At 37.0% G+C, this 21382-nt stretch overlaps 1 protein-coding gene across 19 annotated transcripts in view; it reads left to right on the top strand.

Annotated features, from left to right (window-relative positions):
• The window catches only part of NRXN1 (neurexin 1), a 1136768-nt gene that overhangs the window by 603827 nt on the left and 511559 nt on the right, over positions 1 to 21382 (top strand). The window lies entirely within an intron of this gene.

The following is a 21382-nucleotide window of genomic DNA, read 5'->3' as shown; positions in this document are numbered from 1 at the left end:
CTTAGGAAGTCAAGGATGTCAGTACCAGTTCCCAGATCCATCTTCTGTGAACCAGTGAGGAGGAGAGGGTTTCTCTTGAGAAAACCTCCTATTGCCCATCTCAAAGTACAATTGGCAAAGTCCTCCCCCTTATATAAGCCCAGTTTCCCTTCCACACCCTTGGCTTATTTACTAGAAAATCTTTCCATATGTCATTGCTTTGAGTTGGTACTTTATACCCATCCACCGATGGTGAAGTGAATCCCTTCCTATAGATAGTACAGGGATACTTAGGGTGCCATGTATACAAAGATAAGCAAACAGAAGTCATAGTTCTTTCCCTTATGGAGCTTTAAGTCTGTTCAGCTAGAGCACTGGCACTGATACACTCATCATAAATCCCCACACATTGTAAAGTTTTGCCTTGAGTAAGTGCTGAAACGGAGAGTAGTTCACAAATTGGAAGTATTACAGAGTTGGTTCTGAGATATTTCAGAGTTCAGAAATTGTTTACTTACCATTTGAGGTTGGACACAGCCTTTTTATTTTTCTTTGATTGCAATCATTCATTTGTTTTGTGCTCCAAGAATTAAATGGACATAACTATTATACATGTTAGGTTTAGGTACATAGATTCACTAACTTATTCCTATTGAAAAACTATTTCTTGCAACTCCCTTCCTTGCAACCGTTTGCCCAATTTTGAGCAAAAAGAATGGAATTTATTTTCCTTGAAAATATTCTTTATCTCCCCTGATATAGTAAGTTGTTTTGATTGTATGAAGTATTGAATTCTATCCAGAAGAATTTGTCTAGGGCAGTACACAAATAACCCTTTTACAGAAATGAGAAGGAAGAGAACTTAGTGGGGGAAATGATGGTTGGTGTCCAAAAGGAGCCATGCTTCAGTGGCAGCCAAAAAAAGTTATGGGGGGCACCTGGGTGGCTCAGTAGGTTGAGCGTCCAACTCTTGATTTTGGCTCAGGTCATGATCTCATGGTTCGTGAGATGGAACCCCACATCAGGCTCTGTGCTGACAGTGTGGAGCGTGCTTGAGTTTCTCTCTCTCTCTCTCTCTTTCTCTCTCTCTCTCTCTCTCTCTCTCTCTCTCTCTCTCTTTCTCTCTCTGTGTGTGTGTGTGTCTCTCTCTCAAAATAAATAAATAAATTTAAAAAACAGAAAGAAGTTACAAGCACAATGCTTCCTATGTGTCAGCTATTTGGTGGTAAATTTAAGAGGCCTAAAAGGCCAAGAGTAGGGTGAGGCAAGTGAGGGACTTACCTGGATGCAGAATTTAAGGGGACACTAAAAACTCAGTAATGAATGCAATATTTTGAAAAAAAATAGGTAATGCAAAAAAAATCTATGATGATTTTTTACCAAACATTTAAATCAAGACCGCATCAATATTACAAAGCTTTCCTTTTGTTTCAAACTTCAGTATAGATGAACTGTTATTAGTCCTGTCTTTATTTAAAATACTGACATTTTAGGGGTGCCTGGGTGGCTCAGTCAGTTGAGCATCCAACTCTTGATTTTGGCTCAGGCCATGATCTCACAGTTTCATGGGTTCAAGCCCCCCGTCAGGCTCTGCACTGACCGTGGGGAGCCTGCTTGAAAATCTTCTCCTCTCCCTGCCCCTCCCCTGCTTGTGCTCCCTCTGTCTCTCTCAAAATAAATAAACTTAAAAAAATAAAATTAAAAGAAAATAAAATTCTGACATTTTATTGATCATGAACCAATTTTGATGTTTAAAATATTAATTTTGATTTTTAACTATTGCTATCAAGTATTATTTATTTTGATCACTGAGTTTTGGTGCCCTCTTAAATATTGCTACCAAGGCAAGTGCTTTCGGTCTAGCTCTGGCAAATGTCCACTTTAAAGAAGCCCAGTGGACACACATATAATTAGAGCAGAGACAGAGCAGCAACTTAAACTTGGCTCTGTTCATTATTAATCCACAAGTCCCATGACTTCATTTCCAGGTCCCTAAATCAGAAGACAAATAAATAATACTGAGTATATGACATCATTATGGGTGCTGTGGGTGCTATAATTTGCTGAGGGGACCCAGCTTTCAACAGGCTAATCACAACCGGAGAGTTAATTGCATTCTCTTGCATTTCAGAAAATTAAAATCAGGCAGCTCTTCCCCACACTGTTTTCTAAGAGATCTTATTACTTTTATGTATATTTATTTTTTGTGTGACAGAAAATGGATACCCCAGGCCTAAAATTAAATTTCTTTTACCACACCCTAAGTTAGCTAAGACCAAAGATTTTTGTCAGAGAAGAAAGAAAAGATTCATTGCACATCTTTGATTGTGTTGTCATTGGATATTTATAAAGCACACTTAAAAATCACTAAAGCAATGAGGAGGAAGAGGTAGAAAATCCTTGATGAACATTTTGTAGGTAGCAGCGTTATTTTCTCCTCCAAAGCACCCCATCTATAGTACCAAAAATTCATATTGACTTTGGTATTTAATTCTACATTTTATGCCCCGGGAACATGTTTATAATTAAACACTAAGGTAATAAAATCATTTTTAAATTTCTAAATAACAAACTGTTAAGAGACTGAAAAACATCCATCCCACAGATAACTGAGGACAGATTTTATAAAGGGTGTATTGAAAATTTAGAAGATTTTAAAGTTTAGCCTGTAAACACAAAATAAGTATATATGTAATTATTTTGACTGTAATGTATGTGCAGTTTTGAAGACCATCTTTATGTTCTATAATGAAACAGAGTGGCACCAATCATTTATTGGCCATTCTACATGACCTATCTTAGTCTCCTTCTACAGGAAAAAAAAAAAAGCTGAGGTTCAAAGATTCAAATGCTTAGCTCAAGATCACACATTGGTTTGGAGGTCCATCTCCAACTAGGGCCCCTGGAATCCTAACTCTCAGACCAGTCCCCTCTCCACTCTGCAGCATGACATCCCTTATTTACTAAGCAATGCTCCACCACTTTGGCTGACAGACAACTAGGAATGTTCGTTGTTAATTGTCATCACAAAATCCACAAGTAACCCAGTCCATGCCCAACACTTTCTATATGACTAAAGGCCATGCTTGAAAACAAAGATAGAAATCAGTAGAAGAACACTCATATTCACACATCTCCACTCTCTTCATATTATACTTTGGTTTTGATTTTACAAACCAAGTCCTGTCTGGCTTATTTACTCAAGGACTCAGTATTTCATTTATTCTCCTCCCACCCTTCAAATCTTCAACATCATTTATTGGATCATACTAACCTCAAAATCAAATAAACCAAAAACCCTTTCTCTTGACCTAACATCCATCTTACTCTTTTTTTTTTTCTTGGCTCTCCTTCATAGCTGAGTTCTGCGAAACTTTTTAATGATACATGCAACCCAAAATTCAGTATTCCACCCACTTCATTCTGGCTTTCCTAGCAGAACTCAGCCAAAACTGCTCTTTCTAGGAGCACCAATAACCTTCAGATTGTCAAATCCATTAAACATTTTTTTCAGTTACCATCTTAATCATTACTGGCTTTGCTCTTTGATCCCTCCCTTGTTCTAGAAGTATTGTCACCCATGACACTACACATACCTGGCTGTCCTCATCCATTTGTGACTTCTGTCCAGGCACCTGCCATTTCTGCTGTTGTACCTGCTTCCTAGATGCTGAAGTTACTATGTTCTTAATTTTAGAGTTCTTATTTAATCTCCCCTATCTAAGTAATCTCATCCATTCCTCTGCCCTCAAATAATACCTTTATGCCACTTGTTGTAAACTTAACTCTTCCCACAGCTTCCCTCTCCCCCATATCACTCTTTTCTTTATTTCCCCCATTTTAGTAAATGGTGTCTCCATCTGCCTAGTAGGATAATCTGTAAAATTTGAAACTTCAACTATAGGTAAATATTTGAGAGAAAGATTTTTTTTAAGTATATGGGGATGCCTGGGTGGCTCAGTCAGTTGAGCATCCGACTTGGACCTCCCAGTTCTTGAGTTTAAGTTCCACGTCGGGCTCTCCACTATCAATGCAAGGCCCACTTCAGGTCCTCTGTCCCCGTCTCTCTCTGCCCCTCCTCTCTCTCTTTGTTTACCTCTCTGTCTCTCTCTGTCTCTCTCTCAAAAATAAACAAACTTATTAAAAAAGTGTATGTGTGGCATTGCATTTGTCTTTTATTACAATTCTTTAAGCCATGGATTTCATAATATTTCTGGTTTATGGACCTTTGAAATAACAGCAATGATAGGCAACATTCAGGTCCTACTATGTGCTAGACACTGTGCTAATAATATTTGATAATACCAGTATTATCCTCATGTTATAAGTGAAAAAACCAGGATCATACAACTACTAAGTCAGAGCTGAGATTTGAAGCCATGCAGTCTGGTTTTGGAGTCCTTACTTATAAAAACTCTACTATGCTTCCTTAAAAAGGTGGCAGTGATGGGTACATGTGACTTTAATCCAGTAACTACAGTGATGGAGACATATAACTTTAACCCAGTGCATTAAAGGCTGAAAGAAGACTTAACTAGGAGAAATTAGCAGTGAATTCTGATCCAACTTTGCAAACATTTAACAATGCTTAGAAAGAGCTGATGTTTTATTATATTGTCTGATTCTTTCCAAGTTTTTTGACAACGCAGACTTGAGTAGTAGGTGTATCTGCCTTATGGGCAGCAAACCACCACATCAGATGCTAATGGATGATCCTTTTTTACATAAGCTTTCAGAAATTCACAATACATTTTTCATTATTTTGACATTCTAAGACCAAAATAATATGTCAGTGTTTTACCTCTGTATGAACCCTTTCCTATTTCTTCTACCCATACCTACATTTATGATAATTGATATTTAAAATACAAAAGTCCAGAATAGGCCATACAGACCACTTGTTGTCTCCATAGAGTGGGAGTCTTGGACAAAATGCACAACCCCATTATTTCCCTATTAAGACTCTTGGGAATCATGTACTGGCTTTCTATCTTCCCCAACTACTGGAAAGAACAAATGCCAGCTGTCCCAATTAAAATGACATTGGTGGATATCAAGTTGCACCAAAATAAACTTTGTTAAATGTTTCATATCATTGGAGAGTTTATAGTTTTCATTTTGTTAAAAAATGTTTGTTTATTCATTTACTTATTTATTTTGAGGAAGGAGGGGAGAGAGAGAGCATGCAAGCAGCAAAGATACAGAGAGAGGGAGAGAGAGAGTCTCAAGCAGGCTCCAAGCTGTCAGCACAGAGCCCAATGCGAGGCCTGAACCCACGAACTGTGAGATGATGACCTGAGCCAAAACCAAGAGTTGGACACTTAACTGACTGAATGACCTGGGCGCCCCTAAAGTTTTTATTTTTAAAAGATTTAAGAGTTATAACTGTACCCATTCAATCTTTTTTTAATAATCTAATTCCAAAAAAAGAAAGAAGAATAAATGGAAACAGAAGTAAGAAGAGAACTAATATTCCATTTACCAATAGATAATTTAGTAGCTAATCTGTAAATCAAGGAACATTGAGAATAGTAAGTGACAATATTTAAAGAAAACTTTCTACATTGTCTGAATCATAAGTGTTGTTATTTGTTAACATTTCTTAGATTTCTTATCGTCTTCCATGGTGTTCTGATGAAAAACTAAATTCAAGATTTGTATAGAAGAAAAGATATAAAACTAGAAGAATCAAAAGGTCTGGAAATTCAGAGATCTGTGTTTGTCATGTAAAACCTAGGTGAATGTGACCAAAAAACCCAGTAAAGAAGAGAGATTATTCTTGATAAAAAGCTGGGATGAAATGGAACCACATTAAATCTGTTGTAGATTCATTTTTTTCCCCTACACCATAGTGGATGAACTTTAAACTTCTTACATCAAAATAAAATCAAATTTGTTTGAACAGTTATAAAAGCATTACATAAGCTTATATATAAAAATATGGTAGGTTGAAGGTAATATGCATGTGCCTCAAATAAAAAAAATAAAAGTCCAAAGGGAAAAATAACTCTAAAAGAAATATAAGATTTTGTTTTTAATAATCCCAAACCACATTGGAGGGAGGAAGCATTAATGCAATAGGAAAAATGAAGGACAAGTTTTGTTTTGTTTTGTTTTCTGTTTAAATACCACCTTCCCAATAAAGCTTTTCCTGACCACACACCGGCAATTCCTTACTTCTGTCCCTAACTTACTTTCCCCTTTAAACTTAATCAGCATCTATTAAATTATCTATTTTAGTATTTATCTTATTGTCTCTCTTCATTCCATGACAGTAGGGATATAATCAGTTTTGTTTGCTCTTGTATTTTCATAAGAAGAGAAAAAAAAGAGAAGAAAAGAAAAAAGAAAAGAAGAGATAAGGAAACTGTAGTCAAGTCAGATTTGGTTTCAAAAACTAGATTCTTCAGGTTCAAAGCCTTCAGTGGTTACACATACCCTCACCATTCTGTTTCTAATCTGAAGCCTAGCTCTAAGAATCTTCTTACAGATTCTGGCTATATGTTCTCTAGAACCTTGACTCTTTCTTCATCCCTTCCCCACCCCACTTCTGGTTGACATCTCCCCATGTTCATTATGTGCCATCCTAATACCTGCCACATCGCCATTGCTTATATCAACACCTTTACATGATATGCCTTCTAACCACACAAATCCTGATAATTCTTGAAGTGTTAGAATAAATCCTTCCTTGATTTCCGTAGTCACGTGATCTGGTGTAACCTTTGAAATCTTTGGACACAGATTCAAACCCAAGGTCTGTAATTTACTCACTATGAGATCTTTCACAAAATGCCTAATCTTGGATGTTTAAATTATAAATTTATGGTAATTATTTTAATCTGTAATATTATGGTGAATCTATTTTGGAAAAGACCTAGCAAATAATAGGTCTTTCAGTAGTAATATTATTATATTTATAATATTATGTAATGTATAAATACATAATAACATAAAGATGATATACAATTATTATAGCTACACTTGTATAGAATTTACTAGGAGTCAGGCTTCTCCATCTTGTTTACATATCAGAATCCCTGCCTTTGTTAGAACTTCTATAGCACTTATAATACTATATTTGTCCTCTTGTGTTCATATTCTTCCATTTTGTTGAATATGGTTTTCCCCAAGTGGATCTTGAAACTCCTTGAAGCACGGCCATATTTTGTACTATTGTATGTTCTAGAACTTAGTACATTGCTACCTACCCAATGCTTACTAATGTGACATCCTCTAAAGGATATGGCTCAGTCTTAAATAATACATTAGGGTTTTGTCATCTCATACATATGCAGCCAGCAAGGTTCAGGGACATACGTCTGATAGCCATAGTGCTCAGCAGCATACCTAAAACGTTAGTCTGTTGCTTGCTTCCGAGCTGCACCTCCTAATGCTGGAGTTTTCTTCACCATGTCTGATCTTAATCTCTTAGTAGGACAAGTAAGCCACCAATCTTACTGACATAATTATGTTTTTGTTGTTGTTGCAGACTGTGAAGTATTGCTTTATGCACAGGCATAGCCCTCCAATGACAGCCTACTTAGAGTAGCTCTGGCATCTCTCCGTGGTGACAGTGAGAGTGACAAGGTCTTTAACCAAACAGGGCAATATACAAATGACAATGGAATGTACTGTGGCCATTAAAGAGGCCATTGAGAAATTTATCTCATAAAATATTTTCTAGGGGCGCCTGGTTGCGTCCGACTCCTGATTTCAGTTCTGGTCACAATCTCACAGTTGATGATACTGAGCCTAGTGTTGGGGCTGTGAGTACAGAGCCTGCTTGGGATTCTCTCTCTCTGGCCCTTCCCAGCTCCTGTGCTCTCTTTCTCTCTCTAAAGAAGTAAAAATAACCTTTAAAAAGTTTTTAAAAATAATGTTTTCTAGATTTTTCCTTAATACTATTTTTCCTTCTGGATTTGGTAGAGGTTTAGAGCATATGTACTAACAAAGCCCCCACATATAGGAATTACCCATATTCTGATTATTGATAAAATATTTATTAATGTTTTTTATTCCCCCACTAAATCTTAAGACCAGTCTTTTTTGAATACGTATTTGAGAATCTTTTCCCTGTTTGGTATGAGTAAAAAAACAAACAAACAAAACCAACCAAAAAACCCACACACAAAAAAACATAAAAACAATATATGACCTCAGTGAAGTATAGCACCTGCCCAAATACACTCATAATGTGAGAAAAATTGCATTTGCCAGATTGTGCTGATCATTTCCAAGTTGACACAATGAAGAGGCATCTGTGCTTAAGCAGTAACCTGCCATTTGCTGTCAGCATTTTTGAGTCAACTCAGAAAAAGTCCATTCTCCCCAATTCCAGTAGAGTCAGAACGTCTTCCCCGGCCTATTTCTGGACAGGCTGAAAGCAAAGATTCATTGCTTGACATTTTTCTGTGGCTGCCTCTAGTGAATTATGTAAAATAAATCCCACTGCTAGTTTTCTTCGTCCAGGCCACATGTCCACAAGCAAATCAGCAAAAAGTGAGCTGCACAATCCCAGGGCTTTTCTGTACTCAGTTAACTTCTAGCCATGCCCAGGGGAAAGAGAAAGAGAAGCTTTTTTTTTTTCTTTTGCTTAGTAGGACATCAGAGCCCCGGGGGGGAGGGGGGGGGACAGGAAAGTTCATTTTGATGTTCCTGGCTGTCCATAGAAGATAACACACTAAGTCAGCTGTGATAAGATAACTGACTTTCTGGGATTCTCTTGTTTGTTTGATTGATCATTGATACCCACAAAATCTTTCCTTCTCTTTAATTGTACTAAGTTTTTATTTTATAATTGCTGCACAGTGAACATCCCCCAAATAATTTTAATGGGTTTTGGCAGCTTTCATTCCAGAGGATACAAAGCATTTCATCCAGACTTCATTCATGGCTTCTTAGTGACCAAAGTTTTATTAGTAGCCAAGCTATCAGTAAATTAGGAACATTTCCTTTTCATCTTTTCAGAAGGAAAATATGCATATAGGGCTGTCTTTACCATTGAGTACAGTAATTAGGAACCTAGTAGCATATTTTCAAGATCAAAGACAGGGTCTTGCCTTCACTTTTTACTTCCTTCCCTCCTCCCCTCAGCTTTCCCCACCCCCAACACATGACATATATCCACAGACACACTGCACACAGAACCACATGCTCCTGCCACCATGTGTTTACTGACACAGAAGTTATTTACTGACAAGAGGGCAAAGCCATTTTATTGAATAATAAGAGATAAGACTTCAATTGAAAATAACCCAGGGCTTTGAATTAGAAAAATTATTTGTGAAATATAAGTAACACCATATTGTTCCCTAACTGAACATCCTGTTGCGGGGGCGGTGGGGGGGGGGGGGCACATTCTATGTTGCTGGTGGTAGGGCAGATAGAGGGGAGAAAGGTTTGGTGTAAAGAGGACAAGTGAACACAAAAGGGTTGCCTGGGACCTTACTGATACTTGAATTCTTCAAAATGCTCATTTAAGCAGGTCTGGTAGGTGTTTATACTTTTTTCCCCCCATGTCTTTAGCAAAGAATGTTTCACTTAAGTAGGCTTTTCTGTAATTATTAGCTTTGTGAAACTGAAACGGGGCTTAAATATTCACATAAGAGCTTGGAGGTTGGCACCCACGTGTGATTTTCTCAGCGTGGATTTGGAGATTGAAAGCCTGCTTCTAGCTAGACAGCACTGAAAAGGTTTTGTTTTACTTTATTTTTTTTATTTTTTTATTTATTACTGTGGATCTCCTAATTGCAGTGAATATTTTGCCTAGTCAAGAGGGTAGAGTCTGGATACTGTGGAAGGTAATTATGATTGTTATTAAGAGACAAATTACTTTGGGAGATAGAACAATCTCTTCTTCATCCTAGTTTTGAGGTGCCCTTGGGTATCTCCAGACATCACAAGGGGTATCACAAGACTCCCCCAGCAAAAATTAATTTTGCTCTGTCCTACTTTTTAAAATATATAGTCCACAGCACTATTAAAAGAAACAGAATCCCTTGTAATCAAAATATGATGGAGATAGCTGAAGGTACAAAATGTCAATTCCATGCCTGGTCTACTGCCCATTTCTCTGTTCTGAAAATTGCCCCTTTCAGTCAACAGTGATACCTTCCCTGGAACCTATCTATGATATAATAAAAATAAAATCAGATTTCAGTATGAAAGTATCAATTAGAACTAAAAATTCCATACCAGTGTAAGATTTTTTAAAGCAGTAAATTGTGGAAACCACATCTACATTTAACAGACAGTGGAGTTATTCAGTAGGAATAAAATGGAAAAATATGTTTCAATCTAGACTTCTTTCTCAAGTACACTTTCTTTTATTTTTTTTTTAACTTTGGATAAGTTACTAACATTCGTAGATCAGTGTTCTCTATCTGTAAAGTGAGGGAGCTTGACTACATGAGTTTTAAATTTCCATATACTTCTCACATTCTGTGATTCTAGCAAGGAAAATTGATGCATAGAGCAGAAAGTGAAGTCTTTGATGAATTGGAAATGTCAGCTTTCAAAGTTTCTTCCATTTAGTGATGTATCTTCTTACAGTTTGTACAATGTTTTCATATACATGGTTTAATTTGTGCATCATCAATGAGGTAGGAGGAGCAGAAATCATTGCTTCTTCTAGATGACTTGTTAAATGACTTATATGAAGGACACAACGGGTGAATGGCAGATGTGGAATTTGAACCCACTTCTACTGAATCTAATTTCAGTGTCAAGTATCCAACAATCTCCCAAACTTAGCAGCTTTAATCTCTGCTGTCTGTGAAATGTTCATTATTTCAGATTGTTTCAGTTTTGTACAACATAACCCTGTAAATACAAGTATCTTCCTATGTGATTTGCATTTTGAAATAAATGCTTACATCTCTAAAGTGTGGCTTGGTACACCATGGTTTTCATTGAGTTTTGACAGCAGATAATTTCATCTTGGTAAATACAATACTGTATCCTGACAGAGATATAAATATGTGGACAAGCTGGGTTAGCAAATTTCTTAGCACTTTCAATGCTGTTTCCATTTCTGGAAAAATCAAGTCTGAACTGCAGGAAGGGGGAAGAAAACAGATTTATGGAAATGGCTATAAGAAGGTTCTGAACAGTGCAGTCCAAGATAGACAGTAGAACTGCTGTTGATATCGTTCATTCTCTTCCACAGTTTCAAGATTCATGAACTGAACAAAGAAACTAAAAGCTTCTCTGAATTGACTGCAGGGATATCCCATACTACAGTTAAGAATAGACTCTTGGGGCACTGGGGTGGCTCAGTCATTTGAGCATCCAACTCTTAATTTTGGCTCCAGTTGTGCTTCCAGGGTCGTGGAATTGAGCCCCGCATTCTCCTTTGTGCTGAGCATGGAGCCTTGCTTAAGATATTTCTTAAGATCTCTCTCTCTCTCTCTCTCTCTCTCTCTCTCTCCTCCCTCCACCCCTCTTTCCCACTTGCACAGTCTCTCTCAAATTAAAAAAAAAAAAGAAATAAAAAGCTGACAATTATTTTTTAAAAAGAGAATAGACTCCTAAAGATGACCTTCCCATTTCATTTTTTTTCTCAAGCCTGGCATCCATCCATCTCATATGAGAATGCCATTCCTGATTTGAGATGTGTCATTCTTACTCAAACCACCTCACTGTTGTTCTCTCAGGGAACCTTATTCAGTCCTGGAGGTGCTCTGAAAGGTGCTGGTGGTTTGTTCATTTGCTCATCATCATGAAGAACTTGTGTGAAAAAGGAAGCAGAGATAGAGAAAAGCAGGAACTGGCTTAGATGCCAGAAGCAAGGAGTAAGCAGGAGGTGTGGTGGTGTTTAATATGAAATTCAGAACCTACACAAAACATAAATATCACTGGGAAATGAAAGAGCAGCTTGCTCAGTTGCTACTTCAATTAGCAGGGGTTTTGTGGCCAAGAGGAAAAAGCAAAAGCTCTCCCATCTGCTTTTGTTTCTAAAGCTGCCTCAGTCCTGGGCAATTGACCTCTTCATCCTGTTCATCATTTGCGTACAAAATGTTCTTTACATTACCTCTTCTTTCTCCTTGTCTTCCTTTTCCTCCTTCCCTCCCTCCCTCCCTCTGTCCTTCTCATCCTCTCTTTCTGTCTTTCTTTCCCAGACTAATTTCTGGGTAATCTGGGTGCATGTTACCACATTTTGCTGCACATGATGTACTTTGAAAAAATCAGAAAAGAATTCTTCTTTCCCTCCTGGTAGCCACTTTTCTTTACCCCTTATTTAACATTTATTAGTGTATTTAGTCAATAAACAGATATTAAGTGTCTGTAATGTGTTTAATGCTGAGAAAATATATAGAATAAAGATTTCTTCCACCAAAGAGCTCCAAAAGATAAGCTATATCTTTATTCAGTGATAATACAAGTGAAATGTTAAATAATAAGACAGAGTGCTAAAAACACATCAAACAGCTGAATACAGAATACATGTACTATATAAATGTATATGTATTTTTAAATGTACACTCATACATTTGAATTTCAGTAAATACTTGCAGAAGACTGACTCAGAAGATACTGTAAATAATAGAAGACTCAACCAAAAGTAGCCTAAACAGTAATAGATTTCTTTTATCTAATGAAAAGTCTAGAAATAAAACTGCAGTAGGATTGGTTAGTTTAGTGGTCAAAATAAGTTATCAGGAACAAGAGACTTTCCATCCTTCCATCCCATAGCTTGAGTGTGATAACCATGTCTGCTTTCCTTATTGCAGGATGGTTGAAGTTGTTCCAAGAAAAAGGAGTTCCCTCCTATGCATCAGTTCTTATTAAGAAGAAAATCTTTCTCTGAGGGTCCCCTTTACCTTTCAGTAGGCCAGTATTATGGAATGAATGTTTCTGTCCTCCAGAATATATATGTTGAAATCAATCCTACTTCCCATTGTGATGGTACTTGGAGGTGGGGCCATTGAGAAGTAATTAGGCTCAGATGATGTATGAGGGTAGGGCTCCATAACACAATTAGTGTCCTTATAAGAAAAGAAAGAGACCAGAACTTTCTTTGCTAGGTGAGACTATAGCAAGAATGTGGTCATCTGTAAGCCCGGAAGAAGGCCTTCACCAAGAACCCAACCATGCCATTACCCTAACCTTGGACCATCAGGCTTCTAGAACTGTAAGACATTAATGTCTATTGTTTAAGCCACCCAGTCTATGGTGTTTTGTTATAGCAGCCAGAGCAGACTATGATAGCCACTTACCTCATTGGTTTAGACCAATCATGATTAAACAAAATCTACCTCAAACACTGTGTCCTGGATGCTGTGACAAATTCTGTACAAAGAGAGTAAAATGAGGCCATGGCTTCAAGGAGATTATAGTAGAGTAGTGAGGATTAGGTGTGTGTTTACTGATAACCATCTCTCAAGGTGATTGGAATAAGACAAACAAACAACAACAACAACAACAACAAAAACAGGAAAGAAAAGGTAGTCCAGAGAGAGGGGAATAGAAACTCTCTTGTTTTAAGTAACAAGATTTAAGTGAAGGGGAAGGAATTTCAGGTAGAAGAAAGGACAAATACAATGTAGTTTTACCCAAAGAATGACAAGATTAGCTTTGGGTAGCACCTTGCCAGTTCCTTAGGGAGATATAAACTTGTGAGCGGCATGGGTTCATAAGGGCTGCTTTGACGAGGTTACTGATGATAGCGGGCACGAAAAATGGAAGGCAGGTGAGAGATAAGTTAGTACAATAGAAAACATGCCCTAATTCAGGAAAGTGGCAGTTATTTTCTGAACTAGACTGACGCCTAAGAAACTTATGGGAGGAAGTGTCAGGGCTCGGATGCCGTGCACAGTGCAGAGTCAGAGTTGAGTAGGAAGTAAGTAGGGGTATGGTACACATTTACTGATTCCCAACAATAAACTTGAAAGTCTGCTCCACAAATACTAGCAAACATCAGGCAATATGCTCGGCAAGTTATTTAAGCTGAGAGCATCACATTTCACATTTTACAGTGGCATTACTTGCCTCATTTAGTGGTGAAGATTACATACAATGAAGCCTATGAAGTGCTGGCGTATAATAGGACTTCAACAATTGTTAATTCTTCCCTCACTTCATAAAAGTGATGGGAAGCAGATACAGTGATTGAAGGAAAAGATTTCTAAAAAGGTTGAGAGCCATCTTATGCAGAGGTCAACAACCTTGTTGTGTAAAGGGCTAGATAATAAATATTCTCAGATTTGCAGGTCATATGGTCCCTGTTGCAACTATTCAACCTTGTCACTGTTAGCAGGAAAGCAGCCACAGATAATATGTAAATGAATGAGTATTGCTGTGTTCTAATAACACTTTATTGTGGACAATGAAATTTGAATTTCATATTTTCACATGTCATGAAATATTAATCTTCCTTTGATTTTTAATGTAAAATATTTTAAAATGTAATAAACATCCTTAGCTCTTGTGCCATATGAAAACAGTCAGCAGGTGAGACTTAGCCTGCAGATTGCAGATTGATGATCCCTGATTTTAAGTAATCCTCAGTTTCAAGGAATGAAATAACAAGAGGATATCAAATAAGAATGAGCCATTAAAGAGCCACAGGAAGAACCAAGAAAGTGTACAGAAGTTGGACTGTTCAGACACAGAACATTTCCATCATTGCAGAAAGTTCCATTGGACAGTGCTGGTGTAGAAAATGGCTTTCTGTTTTGTTTTTTGTTTTTACCTGTGCAGAAGTCACCGAGATTAAAATGAAACTTCAAACATACCGAAATTTGCACACTGGTCCTCAGCCCAGGAACCTGAAAATGTTAAAAAAAAAAAAAGTTTCGAAAATAGGCCCGGTGGCTCACCCTAGGTTAAGCTCTACCATGACTGATAGGCAAACTGACAAAAATAGAGTTCAATTGTGTGACAGTTAAGGATTTAAAATCCAAGGCATTGAAGAGAACAATGGGAGCAACTGTATTCATTCTGTTTCTTTTTTCTCCCACTCTCAAATTTTCCCTTAATGGCTGAGTCAGGCAGGTTAAATGCATGTGACAGGGTGTATTCTGTTGTGTGCGAACATAAAGGGCACATGTTGAAATGCAGAACATTAATATGTAAATCAATGCAATTTTTCATAATAGGTATATAATGGAAGTGCTTAAGAGGTAGGAAATGCAGGCAGGTATTTTGATCAGTTTTTGATTTTATAGCCCTTCTCCTGATCACTGTGCCCTTTTTGTCTCATTCCATTATTACTACACCAGAAGCTACATGGATGGGGCACAGCTCATGATCTCAGAAACTGGGGTGGTTCTCTTGGGAGAGCTGGTACTCAGTTGCCATAATTATTTAGATAGGTATTTGTTAAATAATGTTCACGCTCAGAATTTTGGATATTTCACTACTCTTCAGTAGGATTTTTTTTTAATTGAACTGTAGTTGACATACAATGTTACATTAATTTCAGGTATACAACATAGTAATTGGACAACTCTATACCTTATTCTACAAACAGCATAAGAGTAGCTACCTTCTGTCATCACACAACACTATTAAAATATCATTGATTGTATTCTCTATGCTACACCTTTTATCTATGACTTAATCATTCCATAACTGGAAACCTCTACCTCCCAGTCCCCTTCACCCATTTGCTGATCCCCTCGACCCCGTTGCCTCTGGCAACCACCAGTTTTTTCTCTGTATTTATAGATCTTCCATAGGACTTTTGAATAAATAATTACTAATTCTAGAAAAATATTGTCTGAATTACTCTTGATCTGTTTCTCATGGATCTGTTTTTATTTTCTTCAAAAATGCATTTTTGAATATGTTATTTTTCGTAAATAAATTTGATTTCTATAATTTGTAGACACTGTATAATCTGATACCTTTCAGGTGACCAGTTGTCAAAAGAGTTGTGAAGATGTGCTATACATATATATATATATATATATATATATATATATATATAATGGGATATTACTCAGCCACCAGAAAGAATGAAATCTTGCCATTAGCAAAGATATGAATGGGACTAGAGTGTGTTATGGTTAGCAAAATAAGTTAGTCAGAGAAAGACAAATACCATATGATTTCACTCATATATGGAATTTCAGAAACAAAACAGATGACCATAGGGGATGGGGGGAAAGAGGGAAACAAACCATAAGAGACTCTTAACTATAGAAAACAAACTGAGGGTTGAAGGAGGTGGGTGGGGGATGGACTAGATGGGTGATGGGTATTAAGGAGGGTACTTGCAATGAGCACTGTGTGTTGTATGTAAGTGATGAATCATTAAATCCTACTCCTGAAACCAATATTACACTGTATGTTAACTAGCTAGAATTTAAATAAAAATTTGAAAAAAAATAACATCTGAGAAGCTACCTGCCAATTAGGCCAGCCAGGCAACATAACATTCTTTACAGTGCACTCTGTGATTTAGGCTAATCAGTTTTTTTTAATACTCTACATAATTCATACTTTGTTAACATCACAGTTCTTACACAAAGTTGGTAGTGAATTGTTTTGATATTGTAAAATCAAGAATTAATGAAATATCGATTAATAAAAATACTAATTTTTTACAAGAAAGAGTTGTGAAAATGATGCTATTATTACTATTTTTAATGCTAAATGTCATATTAAATAGGGAACTTTATTTCTTTTTTTAATGCTTATTTATTTTGAGAGAGAGAACAAGCAGGGGAGTGGCAGAAAGAGGGAGATAGAGAATTCCAAGCAGGCTCTGTGCTGTCTGCACAGAGCCCAATGCAGGGCTGGAACCCCCAAACCATGAGATCATGACCTAAAATCAAGAGTCGGATGCTTAAACGAATGAGCCACCCAGCCACCCCAGGAACTTTATTTCTGAAAAATGTACATGACACAAATATTCTTCTTCTATGGAAGAATTACATGAACTAAGACAAAGGTCTAAGAATATAGACATAAATTTGATTTAATCTATACATATTTACTTACACACAATTGCATATTGTTTAGACAAGCAATATACTCACAAACATAAATCTATAAAAGTTCTGTGATGTTGGGCAAGTTACTAAATTTTGCTGAAACTCTTTTTCCCTTCCTATTCAAATGAGTTTAATAACAGTACTTTCTCCCTAGATTTTTCTTCAGATCCAATGAGATGAAAAAATAAATAAACGAGACGGTGATATCAACATCTAGCACTGAGATAAATGTTCTAAAGCAAGATTTACCATTATTTTGTGGTTTTACTGAAGCCCAAGGGCTAATAAGTATCCAGAGATTCAAATCCAGATCAGACTGCCCTCAGAGCCAATCTTCTCCCCTGCTTCATTCCGAGCATGTGCCAAGATACCACTCACCTCAGGGATATGAGCAGTTTATGAGCAGCAATTAAACAGGAGCATCATTTAGGAAAAAAAATAATAATTAAGTAAATATCTAACTCTTTTATGGCTGAATGCAGTTTACAAAATAGAGCCACTTGAATGTGTTTACACAAATTCTTAAAACCACAGTTTTAAACGTTCTTAAAAACATGTATCCCTTATTTTGTTCTCAGCTACAGTTTGTTCTTGCTTTCTTCATTTCCCATCTTACTAGAGCCTCTCTTGAATGAAAAAGCTCTGTGGAATTGGAGACTGGGTTCTCTCAGGAAAAGGAAGAAGGAGAACTTTGCCTGTAAAGAGGAATGTCAGTGAGTCAGGCATTAGCGTGCCCATTGCATATCCTTCTGTCCTCCTATGGAGACTACTTGACCTTGTATCCATTTTTCAAGTTTCATATTCTAAATTTCACATTCTAAATCCAAGGCCTCTCTCTGCAGATAGGCATTTTTATCAAGGAAGAATATCAAGAGAATGAAAATGATAGGACATTATATATATATATATATATATATATATATATATATATATATATTTAAGGTGTTACTCTTAGCCCTTGGGATTATGTCAACAGAAACAAAGGACAATACAATTACTGATTGAACCAAGGGCAAGGAACACCTGGACTTTTGCCAGATTGATGTGGATTAGATGTTTACCATTCTTAATTTGCTGGAAAGCTTCCATTTGGTTTTCACTGCATCAGGAAAAGAGAAAGCAGCGATTAAACCACAAGGGTCACACATTTTGTTGATACCTCCCTAAAAGATAACCTACAGTTAGAGAAATCTACCATGAAAATTAGCCTAATGGATCACACATAACTCTATCTATGATCAAAATGAAAAACCGAGTCTTCTCTGCTAATTCCAGATATGACAGGAAAGGTGAGAGATATTGGTTAGTTGTCAAAATGTTGGGTTTTTTTCCCCCCAGAATATCTATTGTATGACTTACTCTCCCCAAATTAGACTATTGAATAATTACATGTCGATAATTTGTCCTAAAGAAACTTTCTCTAATTTCCATTTAGTTATTATTACACAGATTTATACACTTAGAAACCAAATTGTTTCTAATTTGTACATTGTCCTAGAATTTCCTGAGAGCACTAAATTACTATTGAAGTTATTTTATTGTTATTTTACAAATGCTTTTGGATGATATAAGTGATTTAGTTTATTAGGCAAGTGAGCTTGTGATTTGGAATCCAAATCTCTTCATTTGTGATAATTCACTGTCATGTTGATGTCCCTCTTATAATAAAAGATGGGGGAACCAAGAGAGCATATTTAGCAGTAAACATATTGTCTTCATATTTTAAGACTGAAATGTTCAAGTATTTCTTTCACTCATTCTACATTATGTTACATGCTGTCAGAGTGCAACACAGTTCTGAACTTTCAAATCTTAAAAGAAGGGCTGTGAATGTAGAGAAGACCTGCTTGAAGCAAAGAGAATGTGTATTTGTCCATTGTGGTGGCGTGGGAAGTAGACCCCATTTGAAATGTACACCAAAACCATCTCGAGGTTTGGGTGAATGTATTCTGTCCTTTGGCATGGGTCAGGGGCTGAATTTGCAGTAGGATTTTTCAGGGCTGAACATAACAAAAATAACTGCTCCCTCAGGGAAAATGAGAGAGAAGATTTTACAAGACTGACCTCTAAAGAGTTGGTATATTAGATGTGGAAATCATCCTGGTGGAACACAGTTATGCTTCGGAAATTTCTCTCCATTCTCAAATAGACGTCACTGTGTACTTGCAAGTGTGAACGTGGGAAACAAGATACGATACACTGTGTTGCTATAGAATTGTGCAAAGTATGTGTGCTTTTTAAAGTTTGTTTATGTAATACATCAAAAGCTAGATTAACAGTTAGGAGAACATTACTTTAAGTGAATTAAAAAAAAACGCATATTGGGGCACCTGGGTGGCTCATTCGGTTGAGCTTTCGACTCTTCATTTTGTCTTCAGGTCATGATCCCAGGGTCTTGGGATCCAGCCCCATGCCAGGCTCTGCACTGACAATGCAGAGCCTTTTTGGGATTGTCTCTCTCTTTCTCTTTCTACCCCTCCCTTGCTCATGCGCACACTCTCTCTCAAAACAAATAAGTAAACTTAAAATATATATATTTTGTCTTCCTGTCTTCATTGATAGCATTAGATCATTTATTAGACAGTCTCTTGTAATTGCAGTAACTAAAAACATAATTAGTGGCATTCACAGCCCTTTAAGGGTAACTGTCTCAGGAAGTTAATTTAGTAAGCATCTCTGCTAAGAAAAGTGAGATTTAGAATTTCCAAATAGTTTAGAAAATCAAAAAAAAAAGGCAGAATGGGTTTACCAGGAAGTGCATGACTCATATCCTTCCAATAATACCATTTTATTTCAGGCACCACAAAAGCTGCAAGTACAAATAGTTACCTATTGAAAGGATTTTAAAATGTCTCTGCAACCAGTATCATCGATTGATGCAAACAGAGGGTGGGAAGTGATAAGGGTGTCCACAGTTCCGCATGCCCAGTATGCCTTCTTTTCTGTAGCCTACATTTTCTGTTTTTGAAGAATACGAGTAAAGTGATGTTCAAGAGCCTCTAGGAAAGAACGGAGCTTCTTGGAAAGGTGTGCAGGTTTGGCCTCAGTGCCCCTGTCAGGGGTAACCTGTGACAGCACAGCTCTTCATCTCAGGGGCATCATGCTTCTTTGGAAATCCTTAGATCAAACTCACAAGAAGAAAGAAGTGTTAAATGTATCACAGGGGACCAACCAAAGCATTTCAATAAAGAGAAACAAAGCCTAGAAAAGAAAGTGTTCAGGATTAAACATCTTGCACTTAATTTACAAAAATCAAGCTATCCATAATTACGGCCTCTTTCTGGCCTTGAGTAAGTACCTAATGCATTGTCTGCTTTTCTCATCCCTACCTTCTACCTGTCTCCAAAGTGATCCAAAGAAACTGGCTTGGTCATTAAGACAAATACTAACTTGCAGATTATAAATCCCACAACTAGACAGTAGCGACAGAACAGGAAATTTTCCAGGTGGGATGGATGTTAATTATTAAAACAAGCCATAATGTGGAGCTTCTCAGGTATCCTTAGGCATGTAGGTTAAATGAAGGCTTATCCTCCCAGGCAAGACATTGATTAGAATGTAACGAAAAGGAGTTGATTCCAGTATAAAGCCTTAGCTTCCCAGTTGTTAGGAGCAACCACTGGCACATAATAGAAGCAATCATGTTTTAGTGTCGCATCTTAGGATCTTGACAGAATATTTTAAAGCTAATTATTTCTATCACAAAAGTGCTCAGGAGGCAATGGCATGCTCATCATTGAGGTTTGGCATTTTTAATTTTTCTAGCAAAATGCATGATATGGCCTGAAGTGGTGATATAAATTACAGCCTGTTTCTCAGCAAGACTTTTCTTATTACAGAGATCCAGTCCCTCGTTTCCAAATAGTTAGGAAGCTTTAAATCAATGAGAAGATCTCGCTTGTTACTAACAAGTAGAATGAAGAACATTAATGAATTGATAAAAAGGATGCTTCTTTTTCTTAATTGTAAATGCATTATGCCATTGGAAATAACTGGTAGTTGATGGTATTATTCTGCCAACAACCAGTTTATACAAGGACAGAAAATTAGAATCAGAAAAGAGAAGGAGCCTCTGATACAAGCCAATGAGGCAGGATTTTAGAACAAATATGAATCCAGGTCGTAAACTCATTAGAGATGGCTACAGTATTGAATTCCCCACAAAGCTTAGCCTGGAACAGGGCATTATATACAATGCTAACTAGAAGTCATCAGATTAATTAAGTCAGGTAGTGCTTGATGCTGGTGTATATGAATAAAACATTCTTTATTATCACAAATGGTCAGAGCTGGCCCAGCCAGGGCTTTGTCACGATTGTTGTGGGAGCTGTTGTTGGACAGACCCTTCCCCTCAGTTGTCATTTACTGTCTCTCTAGCCCCTGCCCTTAGCCAGCCTAACTGGAAAGCAGAATGGCTTCCAGTTCTTATCAGTGTCAGAGGTTCTCGGTCCAGGCACAAG

The sequence above is a fragment of the Prionailurus viverrinus genome, chromosome A3 (assembly GCF_022837055.1).
Source record: "Prionailurus viverrinus isolate Anna chromosome A3, UM_Priviv_1.0, whole genome shotgun sequence".
In the NCBI taxonomy this organism is placed as follows: domain Eukaryota; kingdom Metazoa; phylum Chordata; class Mammalia; order Carnivora; family Felidae; genus Prionailurus; species Prionailurus viverrinus.
The sequence above is the reverse complement of the archived record's forward strand: the minus strand, read 5'-3'. Positions and strand labels throughout refer to the sequence as shown.